Source organism: Podarcis filfolensis (genome assembly GCF_964270895.1).
Source record: "Podarcis filfolensis genome assembly, chromosome: 12".
Classification (NCBI taxonomy): domain Eukaryota; kingdom Metazoa; phylum Chordata; class Lepidosauria; order Squamata; family Lacertidae; genus Podarcis; species Podarcis filfolensis.
In genome coordinates this window covers 8,433,783-8,446,235 of record NC_139614.1, presented here as the reverse complement: position 1 = coordinate 8,446,235, position 12,453 = coordinate 8,433,783, and the positions used below count along the sequence as shown (strand labels likewise).

General features: G+C 43.8%; 1 long non-coding RNA gene across 1 annotated transcript; it reads left to right on the top strand.

The window, feature by feature from the left end:
* Positions 1 to 1,087: 1,087 nt before the first annotated feature.
* On the top strand, positions 1,088 to 4,263 carry LOC310745626. Its single transcript, XR_014540243.1, has 3 exons — positions 1,088 to 1,892; positions 2,279 to 2,889; positions 3,738 to 4,263. It is a non-coding gene; the product is annotated as an uncharacterized lncRNA (long non-coding RNA).
* Positions 4,264 to 12,453: the final 8,190 nt, after the last annotated feature.

The window sequence follows — 12,453 nt, the reverse complement described above, 5'->3', positions numbered from 1 at the left end:
GGGGGAGGAGGAGTCTCAGGAGGCAAGCGCATGCGCAGAAGTGGAGGCGGCGAGAGGCGTGGTTTGCTGCTGCTTTTGCCGGAGATTGATTGCGGCTCCGCGGGAGGGAGTCGAGGTCTCTGCCGCCCGCTGGGTTAGCGGGGCCGCTGAAGGCGTGACTGCGAGCCGTACGGCAGGGTCACACGCAGCAGCTGACACACATATCGCCATCATTATTCTTACTTTATTTACGTGTATTTATACCCCGTCCTGGTGGGGAATCAAGGCGGCTTGCAGATAAAAAAAGAACAGCTAAAAACATGGGTGGGATCATTAAAAAAAGAATTAAACATTTATAGATGTGTGTGTGTGTGGCTTTAATTCTATTGAAACCCAGCCAGATGGGTGGGGTATAGTTATAATAATAAAATTATTACACACAAGCATATACTGTGTGTATATATATATAAATGTGTACATATATATGTAGACAAGTGTTTATATATATATATATATATTCAGTATATAAGTAAATAAAAGCTAGTATATATGATCATAGATATATATATACATAATATCTAGTAAAACATACCTGCAATCACAATAAAATCAGCTTTGCCAACCATGTTAGGAAAAAAAAAAGCGTAATTAGGATATGGGAAAATACAAAAACTTAGTAGAAATCAAAACACCAAGGTGGTAATCCCCTATGGAAGCTGAGACAAGGAAAAAAATTAATATGAGGGATAACTGGGGTACTTACAATGAAGTGTTAGACTTCTCAGAAGGAGAACCAAAAATGGGGGAAAAATTGAAGAGATTCAATTTGAATTGAGATTCAATTTCAATTGAAGAATATGTGTCGGACTGGCTAAATTATCAAATCAACTCAAAATTTAAAGTAGACAAGAAATTGGAATTTGCAGAAAAACCATCAGAATTCGAAAAAGAAATATTAAGATCTAGAGTTAACAATTTATCCAAAATGCATAGACTATTACTTGATTGGGAAATGAAGAATTTGTGAAATTATCTATGATATAATAATAATAATAATAATAATAATAATAATAATAATAATAATTTATACCCCACTCATCTGGCTGAGTTCCCCCAGCCACTCTGGGCGGCTTCCAATCAAGTGTTAAAAACAATACAGCATTAAATATTAAAAACTTCCCTAAACAGGGCTGCCTTCAGATGTCTTTTAAAAAGAAGATAGCTGCTTATTTCCTTCACATCTGAAGGGAGGGTGTTCCACAGGGCAGGTGCCACTACCGAGAAGGCCCTCTGCCTGGTTCCCTGTAACCTCACTTCTCGCAATGAGGGAACCGCCAGAAGGCCCTCGGCGCTGGATCTCAGTGTCCAGGCTGAATGATGGGGGTGGAGACGCTCCTTCGGGTAAACAGGACTGAGGCTGTTTAGGGCTTTAAAGGTCAGCACCAACACTTTGAATTGTGCTCGGAAACGTACTGTATTTATTTTTCCCAATTTGAACTATAAAGTGGTGATTTTCTTGAGTCAAAATGAGAGTACCCCTAAACATTTTTTAAACAATAAAATGGTTTAGCCTGAGGGGAAGCTGCCAGGGGCCAAAGCGGGTGAAACAACTTATGCAACTCTTACCTTTGCACAATCACAGTCCACTCAAAAGTCAAGAGCTTTAAGCAACAAGAGACAGTCATCACAGCTCAAGGAGACACTCCAACCACAAGGAGTTGCGTGGAATGAGGCTGGTGAGGGGAGAAGGGGTGTAGCTGAGGGAGAATTCCTAGGGTCAGATCCAGAGGGCTGGGAGGGGTGCATTCAGCCCCAAGCTTGAGGTTCCCCACTGTTGGTATGTCTCAGAATCATTTTGGTAGACACGCATGGCAGTGTTTAGCACAGGGGGATGTGTGTAAACGCACACGTGTGTGTGACGCGGGTGGCGCTGTGGGTTAAACCACAGAGCCTAGGACTTGCCGATCAGAGGGCCGGTGGTTCGAATCCCTGCGACAGGGTGAGATCCCGTTGCTCGGTCCCTGCTCCTGCCAACCTAGCAGTTCGAAAGCACATCAAAGTGCAAGTAGATAAATAGGTACCGCTCCGCCGGGAAGGTAAACGGTGTTTCCGTGTGCTGCTCTGGTTCACCAGAAGCGGCTCAGTCATGCTGGCCACAAGGCCCAGAAGCTGTACACCGGCTCTCTCGGCCAATAAAGCGAGATGAGCGCCGCAACCCCAGAGTCGGTCACGACTGGACCTAATGGTCAGGGGTCCCTTTACCTTTACCTTTATGTGTGTAAAAGGAAGGCCATTGGAGACTTGGACTGGAAACCCAGCAAGCAGATTTTACAGTAAATCATTTGGATGTGCAATGTACAGTGGTACCTCAGGTTACATACGCTTCAGGTTACATACACTTCAGGTTACAGACTCCGCTAACCCAGAAATAGTACCTCAGGTTAAGAACTTTGCTTCAGGATGAGAGCAGTTTCAGGTTAAGAACGGACCTCGGGAACGAATTAAGTACTTAACCCGAGGTACCACTGTACCTGTTTTGTATTTTAGTATTGTTATGTATATGAAACTAATCGTCTTTTGCAAGCTGCATGGTGGCATAAGAGCATATAAATAAATATGCTCTCACCAGCAGAAACTGAGCCAATAAATGGCATCACTCAGCCAATATGCGTCTTTGCCAGAAACGTGATATTTAAAGCCGGTAGCCAGCCTGTCAGTATGTCATCCTCACAATTTGGTGATATGATATTTCTTCCAATTCCCTGGAAGTGAATAAAGATCCAAGAACATAGGATTACCCTGTTAAACTCCAGGTGACCTGGGAAATACCAGGACAAATCGCCAAGCTGTATCATTTGCTCATCTATACCACAAGATGGAGAGAGTCAAAACAGCTGGACAGAGAAGCAGGTCTGTAAGTGTTTCTGTTTATAGAAGCTTATCTATGTTTAACAGAGTGGTCTGATTATGAAAGTATTTGGCCCAGGCATTATAACCCCTGCATCTTTCTCATTGACTTTATTTTTCCCATTTGATGGTGGTGGATGGTGTTCATTGCCCCCTCCTTCCTGGATCCCTTTACGTAGGGCCATTGGTGGCAGTGGTAAAATGTTTAGACACAGACAACCACAGTTCGAAAGCATGCCAGTGCAAGTAGATAAATAGTTACCACTGTGGTGGGAAGGTAAACGGCGTTTCCGTGCGCTCTGGCACTCGTCACAGTCCTCCGTGCTCCAGTAGCGGTTTAGTCCTGCTGGCCACATGACCTGGAAAACTGTCTGTGGACAAACGCCGGCTCCCTCGGCCTGAAAGCAAGATGAGCGCCGCAACCCCAGAGTCGCCTTTGACTGGACTTAACCATCCTGGGATCCTTTACCTTACTTTTTTTATATATATTGGATACTGCATGCAACTTTCTGAAAGTAAGAGTTTGCTGTGCAATCTGCAGAAAATTCTGCCGCCAGACCCTAGTTAGCAGGGCCTTTAATGAGCAGAGGGAAGTTGGTCACAGGAGATAACAGCAAATTTTCTTCAATGCTGGGGAATGTTCCTTGCATTTAGTCCCACAGGGAGCATGAACCATTCAAAGAAAACAGGCAGTCACTGTTTGCAAAGAGCTCTTTTTTAGCATCAAAGTCTAATAGAACTATTGGCCGCCTGTTTTAATACTATAAGCTGCCTAGATATTTTTTGTTGTGATGGGGCGCTGTACATTTTATTGTTTGCTAATTTTATACAATTAAAACCCTGTTTTTCAGCCAAAAAAGGCTAGGAGTGGCTTGCAGATCACTACAGGCAAGACTGTTCCTGCCCTCAGGCTTACAATTTAAAAGATGTGACACAAAAGGAAGATTGATTGGGATGAAGAAGTAAACTCAAGTGCCAGCTCTTAGTTACAAGGTCTTCTAATGATCAGTTGGAAAGGAAACAGCTAAAGGAGAGTCAGAACCAAAAGGTGGCATCCCTCCTCTTTTGTAGCTGGATGGAAGGGCTGCTCATATTGTAAACATGATGGCACTCTGAGCTTCTGTTAGGCATTTCACAACCATGTTTACTTGTGGTAAAGGAAAGAGCAAGCTGCTACTTTGCTCATCGTGCAATATTATCAGTGCACATTGTTTACTGCACCACTTGCTTTTCTGTGGAAAGAGACTGCGATCTCACAAATCTAGAATTAATGACTCATTCACAGTATTGAGCAAGAGGAACAGCTGTTTCACAAAACCAAAGAGCCCTTTCAAGTTTAAGTGGTTAAAGCAAGGGAATCTGCACCAAAGATTTGGTTATTTTCTCAGATATACCGTATTTTTCACCCTATAGGACGCACTTTTCCCCCTCCAAAAATGAAGGGGAAATGTGTGTGCGTCCTATGGGGCAAATGCAGGCTTTCGCTGAAGCCTGGAGAGCGAGAGGGGTCGGTGCGCACCGACCCCTCTCGCTCTCCAGGCTTCAGGAAGCTATCCCCCCAGCCCGGCAAGCTCCTGGAGCGATGGCGAGGTTGCGCGCAACTTCGCCATTGCTCTCGGACCCGTTCTGGGGGCTGGGGTCAGGGGAAGCTCCAGCTTCCCCTGCCCCCAGCCCCGCAAGCTCTGAGAGCGATGGCAAAGTTGCGCAACCTCGCCTTCGCTCCCGGACCCCCAGCCCCGAGGTTAAAAACGAAGCCAGGACAGCGAGCAGGATCCATCCCGCTCGCTGTCATGGCTTCTTTGCTCTTTGGGGCTGGGGGGGGGGGATAAAATTTTTTTCCTCCCCCCCCCCCAAAAAAAGTGCGTCCTATGGGCTGGTGCGCCCTATAGGGCGAAAAATACGGTACTTCAGAGAGATTTAAAGATCAGCCCAGAAAACTTTGAGGCTTTGATTATTGCTGAGAATGTCTCTTTCTTTCTGAGTTGGCTTAAAGCAGGCACCCCTAAACTTGGCCCTCCAGATGTTTTGGGACTACAATTCCCATCATCCCTGACCACTGGCCCTGTTTAGCTAGGGATGATGGGAGTTGTAGTCCCAAAACATCTGGAGGGCCAAGTTTGGCCATGCCTGGCTTAAAGCATGAATTCTTCAAGGATGCAAAGTATGGTATCTCTGGGGACTTACAGCAAAATCACAGAGGAAATGTTTTTAGTTAAGTTTGTACCTATCTCTCCAACAAATGGCATGGCTTGCCAAATTGTGTTTGTTCCATATTATATGTGGCACATGTTCTTCTTTAATGATACAGCAAAAATGTTCCTCAATTCAGAGCACACGGGAGGGGTGTGTGAGAGTGTGTGTGTAAGAACTAAAAGAACATTTGTTTAAGTCCCTGGGAAGCAATACACAGTAATTTAAGAATCCCTAAGATAGATAGATAGATAGATTCTTTATTGTCATTACACACGTGCAACATTGCACAAGTGCAACGAAATTGGATGCCATCCCTTAAAAACAACAAAAGCAAAACAACAACAACAACCCACAAACCACATTCCAGCCACACCCACACCCACACCCATCAATCTCCCAAGTCACACTATCGAGTTACAGCATTCAAAAGGGCCACAGCTCTCGGGTAGAAACTGTTTTTCAGTCTATTTGTCCTTGACTTGATGTTTCTATATCTCCTGCCAGACGGCAGTAGTGCAAACAGACTGTATCCCGGGTGAGATGAATCCTGCAGGATGTTGTTTGCTTTCCTAAGACAACGGGAACCGTACAATTCTTCCAAGGATGGGAGAGGTTGACCAATAATCCTTTGTGCTGTGGTTATGACCTTCTGGAGCACCTTCCTCTCCCTAGCTGTACAACTGGAGAACCAAGCACAAATACAGTATGTAAGAATGCTCTCTATGGAGCCTCGGTAGAAGGACACCAGCAGTCTCTCACTCAGATTGTTCTTCTTTAAAAGTCTGAGGAAATAAATTCTCTGCTGGGCCTTCTTCACCAGAGCAGTGGTATTTGCGCTCCAAGTCATGCCCTGATCGATAGTTACTCCCAAAAACCTGAATTCCGCCACCCTCTCCACCCGTTCCCCATTGATATGCAAGGGCTGAATGTCCGCCTTTTTTTTCCTGTAACACAGTGATATTGTTTTATGCAGTATATTAAAGCTGTTTAGTCGAGATGTTGTTTTTTTAAAATGCTGTCTAGCCAAAATGGGAATATTGAGGCTGGGAATTTAAGCAAATTAACAAGAGTTTATTAAATCAGAGAAATGTAAAGAAAACATAAGGGTGTTTTCATTTGTTATGGCTGATTTAATTAGGTGGTACTCAACTGAGTCATACTCTGAGTAGAGACACTCAAATCAGTAGACTACCAATGAGTATGACTAATGTTGGATGATGACTAATGTTGGAAATGATCCACTGGGATTTTAATTTGCTGTAAGACACCCTTAATAATGCATGTGCATTAGGACAGGGTAAGAACGTATAAACAAAGAAACATGCACAATACAAATATATTTGGAAATCAAAATTACAATTAGAACGACTGTGTGACTGTGAAATCTTATGGGCACAATTCAAAAGTTGCAAACACATTTGGGAAGTGGGAAGTACAGTTAGGAAATGCCTGTGAGGCTGTAAAGTCTATGGGTATAGTTCAAATATCAGATGGATTTCTCTACTCACTGAAGAGAGATAGGAATGTCCCTCAAATACAGAGTGCTTCACAGATGCATTGAAAGCACACCCACACAAAATAAGGTGGGTTTCCATAGTAACACCTGCACAACACATTTAAAGCACATGGTTTCAACCAGATAATTCTGGGAACTGTAGTTCATGCTTTACAGTACTATAACTCCCAGCACCCTTGACAAGCTATAGTTTCCAGAATTCTTTGGGGAAAGTCATATGCTTTAAATGTATTGTGCAGATGTTACTATGGAAACCCACCTTATTTTGTTTTAGACCAGGGTTTCCCAAACTTGTGTCTCCAGCTGTTTTGGGACTACAATTCCCACCATCCCTGAACACCGGTCCTGCTAGTTAGGGATGATGGGAGTTATAGTCCAAAAAGAGCTGGAGACCCAAGTTTGGGAAACCCTGTTTTAGACTGTAAGCTCTTCAGGACAGGGACTTGTCACCATATTCTCACCTTACACAGCACACAAATGCACCATAGACCTTTGTGGTGTTATAGGTCAGGATCTAAAGAACCAGCAACTGATTCTGCAGGCTGAGACTTGAACAGCATAGATCCCATGCCACATAGCAAGTCATTTCTATAAATGACACAAGTTTCAAAAGCAATTTTAATAGGGCATGGGACTTTGCTCAAAGAAAACAAAGGAAGGAAGAGGGAACCTCACTTGGTGTGAACAACCCTTGTGGTGTTCCCAAAGAATCTAGATTGGATCCAATTCAAATTTGTTTTCTGTTCATACATTTACAGGTGAAATATTATTCCTGGTTACATTTCACAGGGTTGGGCATCATTTATTTTTATCCTCAAGAGCAACAGTGGTTGTATCACTACTATAAGTAGTTTACAACTGCTGCTATTATTTTTGAAGGGTAGGCAAATCGTTTTATTTCCTTCTCTTCCTAAAGTATAGCTGCAGCTCTTCTCATTCTGATGTTCTATAGGCAAATTGTATAAGGCTTTTTTTTGGGGGAGGGAGGGTTGTTTGGGATGGAATATTTACAGTGGCACATATATTTTCAAAAAGCTGATTCATAAATGCTAGGGCTATCCTGAGTCATTCATTCATTCATTCATTCATTCATTCATTCATTCTTATACACAGCTTGGCTGCATTTGGCAATGGAGTGCATTCATTTTGATGGTTTTATGGAAGCTTGCTCAATGTGGCTCATGACAGGGCCGGCTCTGATGAATCCTAATTTGTTGAGATACGTATGTCCTTTACAATCAGTAAGAATCTGGCTTAATTTTTCATGGACTTTTGAATGAAATCCTAAATCCACCTAATAGGGAACAAGCCCATAGGACAAACCAAGACCAACTTTCGAATAAACATGAATTACACTGTAAGACACACAGGCAAATAGAAACCAGCACTGATAGAAGGAAAGTTGCTTGTCTTGTTAATGAATGAGTAGCTGGGGTTGTTTTTAGAAGCACTGAGTGTGTAAGTATCTGACAAACAAGGCTAGACTATTTTATGCGGTCTCACAGTCAACCAACAAATTCTTTTCCCCCAGTAGCTGCTGTAACCCAATCAATGATGCTGATGCACAAACAGAAAGCACGCTGCTGGCAATGAACAAAAAAGCCATGCTCTTCTATTATTCCAAACACAATGGACAGGGGAATCAATGTCAGTTGTTCTAGCAAGTATAGAAAGATCAATGGGCTAGCTTTTTTTTTTACTCTTAATAAGTACTGAAAAGAGAATACCAATTGCAACAACTGCAGAAGTGACTTCTACACAATCCTCTCAAGAGATATTTGACCTGGATTGATTGTTGGAGCAAATTCACAGGATATTATATGTTGTGCTACATTAATTTTGAAGGTTGCATGCAGATAGAGATGTGTGATAACCCTTTACTCTACATTTTTTGTGTTTCTGCCCTCCATTATCTCTACCTCCTACCTCTACTTCTCTTCAGTCCGGCTGAACTCAAAGTGGCTTACTTCAGCGGATACGTTTATAGGACTGTACTGTCAGTAGCGTAAGAGCATAATTCTAATCATGTCTTTTCAGAATTAAATCATTTTTAATTTGATGGGGTCTACTCCAGGTAATACTGGGACGCGGGTGGCGCTGTGGGTTAAACCACAGAGCCTAGGACTTGCCGATCAGAAGGTCAGCGGTTCGAATCCCCGCAACGGGGTGAGCTCCCATTGCTCGGTCCCTGCTCCTGCCAACCTAGCAATTCAATAGAATGTCAAAGTGCAAGTAGATAAATAGGTACCGCTCCGGTGAGAAGGTAAACGGCGTTTCTGTGCGCTGCTCTGGTTCACCAGAAGCGGCTTAGTCATGCTGGCCACATGACCCGGAAGCTGTACGCCGGCTCCCTCGGCCAATAAAGCGAGATGAGCGCCGCAACCCCAGAGTCGGCCACGACTGGACCTAATGATCAGGGGTCCCCTTTACCTTTACTGTCAGTAGCATAAGAGCATAATTCTAATCATGTCTTTTCAGAATTAAGTCATATTTAATTTGATGGGGTCTACTCCAGGTAAATGGATTTAGGATTCATCCTAAATTACTTACCATTGATATTCCTCCTTCCTCAATACAGCACATCATGCTAGTGCTACCTGTGATATTGGTGCATCATAAGCCATTTCATATGAACATTCAAAGGAAACTCATAAAAAAGAGAAACGGTCTCAAGGGATAGGCTTGCCTCTCTCAGGCACCAATTTTCTAGTTCACCTCACCTTCTGGGCTGCATGTTGCTGCTTGCCACTTTCGTGAGCTTCCCTTCCTTTCTCACACTGTGAATGTTTGACATTCACTCTAACCAGACTCCCCGAAGGAAGGGTGGCGGTTTCACTTGCTCATCAGGTACAAAGCTATAGGGACGAGATGTCGCTGGGATATATGAATCTCAAAATTATTTCGGAACAAATGGTTTGCCCACTGTGCAGAACAGGAGGGAAAGGCCCCAAAGGCCAGATATTTTTGTTCCGTTAATTCCCACAATGCAGTCTGAGTCTCCTCACAGAACTCTAGCCCAATGGTTGCCATTAATCTGATTTGAACTGATTTTATAATGAAATGATTTTAGAACGTTGTATCATTTTACTGTTGTTAGCCGCTCTGAGCCCGGCTTTGGCTGGGGAGGGTGGGATATAAATAAAAAATTATTATTATTATTATTATTATTATTATTATTATTATTATTATTATTATTTCTTGAAAAAATAATCCTGGGAACAAAGAATCCTATAACACAATACAGTTCCCAAGATGCCTTGGAAGGGAGATGTGCTGTAAATGCAAGGTGTATGTACTCCAAATGGGTGTGTGTGATTGCCTCATCATTTCCATTCAGGTAACAAAGTTTTTAGAGGCTTGGGATGCTATTGTACATGTGTACAGCCTTCTTAGCATCATAGGAAAGCAAGGAGGGCTTTGCTGCAGTGACCTTGTACAGAAACCTCCAGTGCCCATTCCTTGGCTGTGCCATTATGTGAATGGGGTTCCCTTCATGATTACTGCTCTCCTTGTGGTGATATTCTCTGGTCTGCGTCAAGGTTTCTAAGACACAGTGCACCCTAGTTTGGGGCAGACTCTATCTCAGGATGCTAATCCTGCAGCCTAGGGGCCAGGATACTGGAGGCCCTGCTCCTTGCAGCTGTTGCAGCAGAGAAAGTGCTTCCCTTGCAGATGACAAATGTGCTGGATAACAGAACACAGACACTTTCCTCTCAGTTCCTATCTACCCTGTCACTGGAATATTGTTATTTGGGCTGTTTGGGGAGAGTTGCTTGCCTTAACCTAGCAGTGGGCAGTGGTTAGCAGGACCAAGTCCTCTAGAAATCTCAACTGTGGAGGTCATCTAGTTGGGAGTTTCCAGGTGATTATTAAGCAATTTAGTTTAGGGCCAGATACTTGAACTGTCACCATCCCTGACTACTGCACAAGTTATCTGGGACTGATGGGATTCAGAGTCCAACATCTGGAAGGCCACCACTACTGCCCTAGGGTGTAGGACATGGGCCATTTAACCTCTGGTGGTGTTAGATTTACATTGCAATTCTACCTGCTGTTCTTCTTCTTTAACAATTTTATCTGTTTTTTTGTGTGTGTGTTCATAATTTTATTGTTTGGGTATTGTTAGCCACCCTGGAACTATTCGCATTGAAAATCTTTTAAGTACAGCTGCAATTCTAACCCCATTTACCGTATTTTTTGCTCTATAAGACTCACTTTTTCCCTCCTAAAAAGTAAGGGGAAATGTGTGTGCGTCTTATGGAGCGAATGCAGGCTGCGCAGCTATCCCAGAACCCAGAAAAGCAAGAGGGATTGCTGCTTTCACTGCACAGCGATCCCTCTTGCTGTTCTGGCTTCTGAAATTCAGAATTTTTTTTCCTGTTTTTCTCTTCCAAAAACTAGGTGCGTCTTGTGGTCTGGTGCGTCTTATAGAGCGAAAAATACGGTACCTAGTAGTAAGCCCAACTGAATTCAGCAGGACTTAATTCTGAGAAGACATGGTTAGGACTGTGCTGTAAGGAAGTAAATGGAGAACTCCAGGACTGTGTGAGAATAATTTAAAAGGAAAGGATTGCACAAAGCAGGATAGTTTGATTGACATAAACTTTATTGCAAGTGATGATGCAAGAACCCTGTTTCATTTTCACATCAGGGCTCTTTGCAGGCCGACTGGCTGAAGACAGAATGCCTTATTAGTTGTTAAACTGGATCTTGCTCATAGATGCAACCCCCATTCTTTTTCCATGCCAGCTGCAGCAGCAGCAGCAAGGGCAGGAAATATCTCATCAGGGATAATTATGATTAACCAGCAACAGTTATGACGGTCTTTTTCTGGAAGGGCTGCAGTGCATTTAGGCACAACCTGCGGACTCAGTTAGACGCACTAGGCCTCCCTATTTGACGCACAATGTGGGTTGTCCCAAACCACAACATGTCATATGACCTCAGGCACCAACTTCAACAGGAAGAAACAGGAGTGCACTCTTGATGGTGCCCTTGTTTCTTCTCTGCCAGCCACTGCTGGAATTTGATGCATTTTTACAATCCGAGGCCTTTTCCTGTAACCCGGTGCAGAATTCAAGCCGGAAAGAATCAGCAGAATGGACAAGCTGTGCCTTCAATTCTTCCTTTGCAGATGCAGGCTTAAATCTGAATCAGTTGTCATCATTCAAGGTCAGCTGATTGAAAGCTGAGCAGCTCCATCCACCTGTCAGTGGCCACTGGATGGTGTGATGGACTCGTTGGGTGCAGAGGAATGGAGAGAGGAACCAGCTCGGGAACCACCAAGGGAAGAAGGCTCAGAGGGAGAAGATTGGGCAGAGGTAACAGGGCTTAGTGAGCTGGGAGAGTTGGTGGCAGAGAGAAGTCCAGAATCAGGGGCAGAGGGTGAAGCAGGTCAAGAGGTGGAGATGAGTCGGGCTATGAAAAGTCATGAGTGTCTCCCCCTCCTGCTGCAACAAGCTCACCTCCCCACTTGTCTCCCAGAACCAGAAGAGAGCTGGAACAGGCAGAGCAGTGGCAGACTACATGCAGGCATGACCTCCAAATGCTTGGAAAAAGCCCTGGGGAGGAGGGGACTTAAGGCAGCTGTGGGGAAGTGGGGACTTTCAGTCTTGGCAACTGTTTTCACAAGGCAAGACTTACTGGGGATGAGCTGCTGTGCTCATTAGGCCTGACATTCCATCAAGTATATGAAGACTGTCTTCTTGCTAACAAAGAGTTAACTCCAACTCTGAATGGTGTGATTTACTGCTGGCTCACTCTTTGACAGGGTGGCCCAGTTATGGATGTAGCTAAACGAGAGGGCGAAGTTGTACAGGCGCAGCCTTTCACGACTTTGTTGGATGTATCCCTTTCAG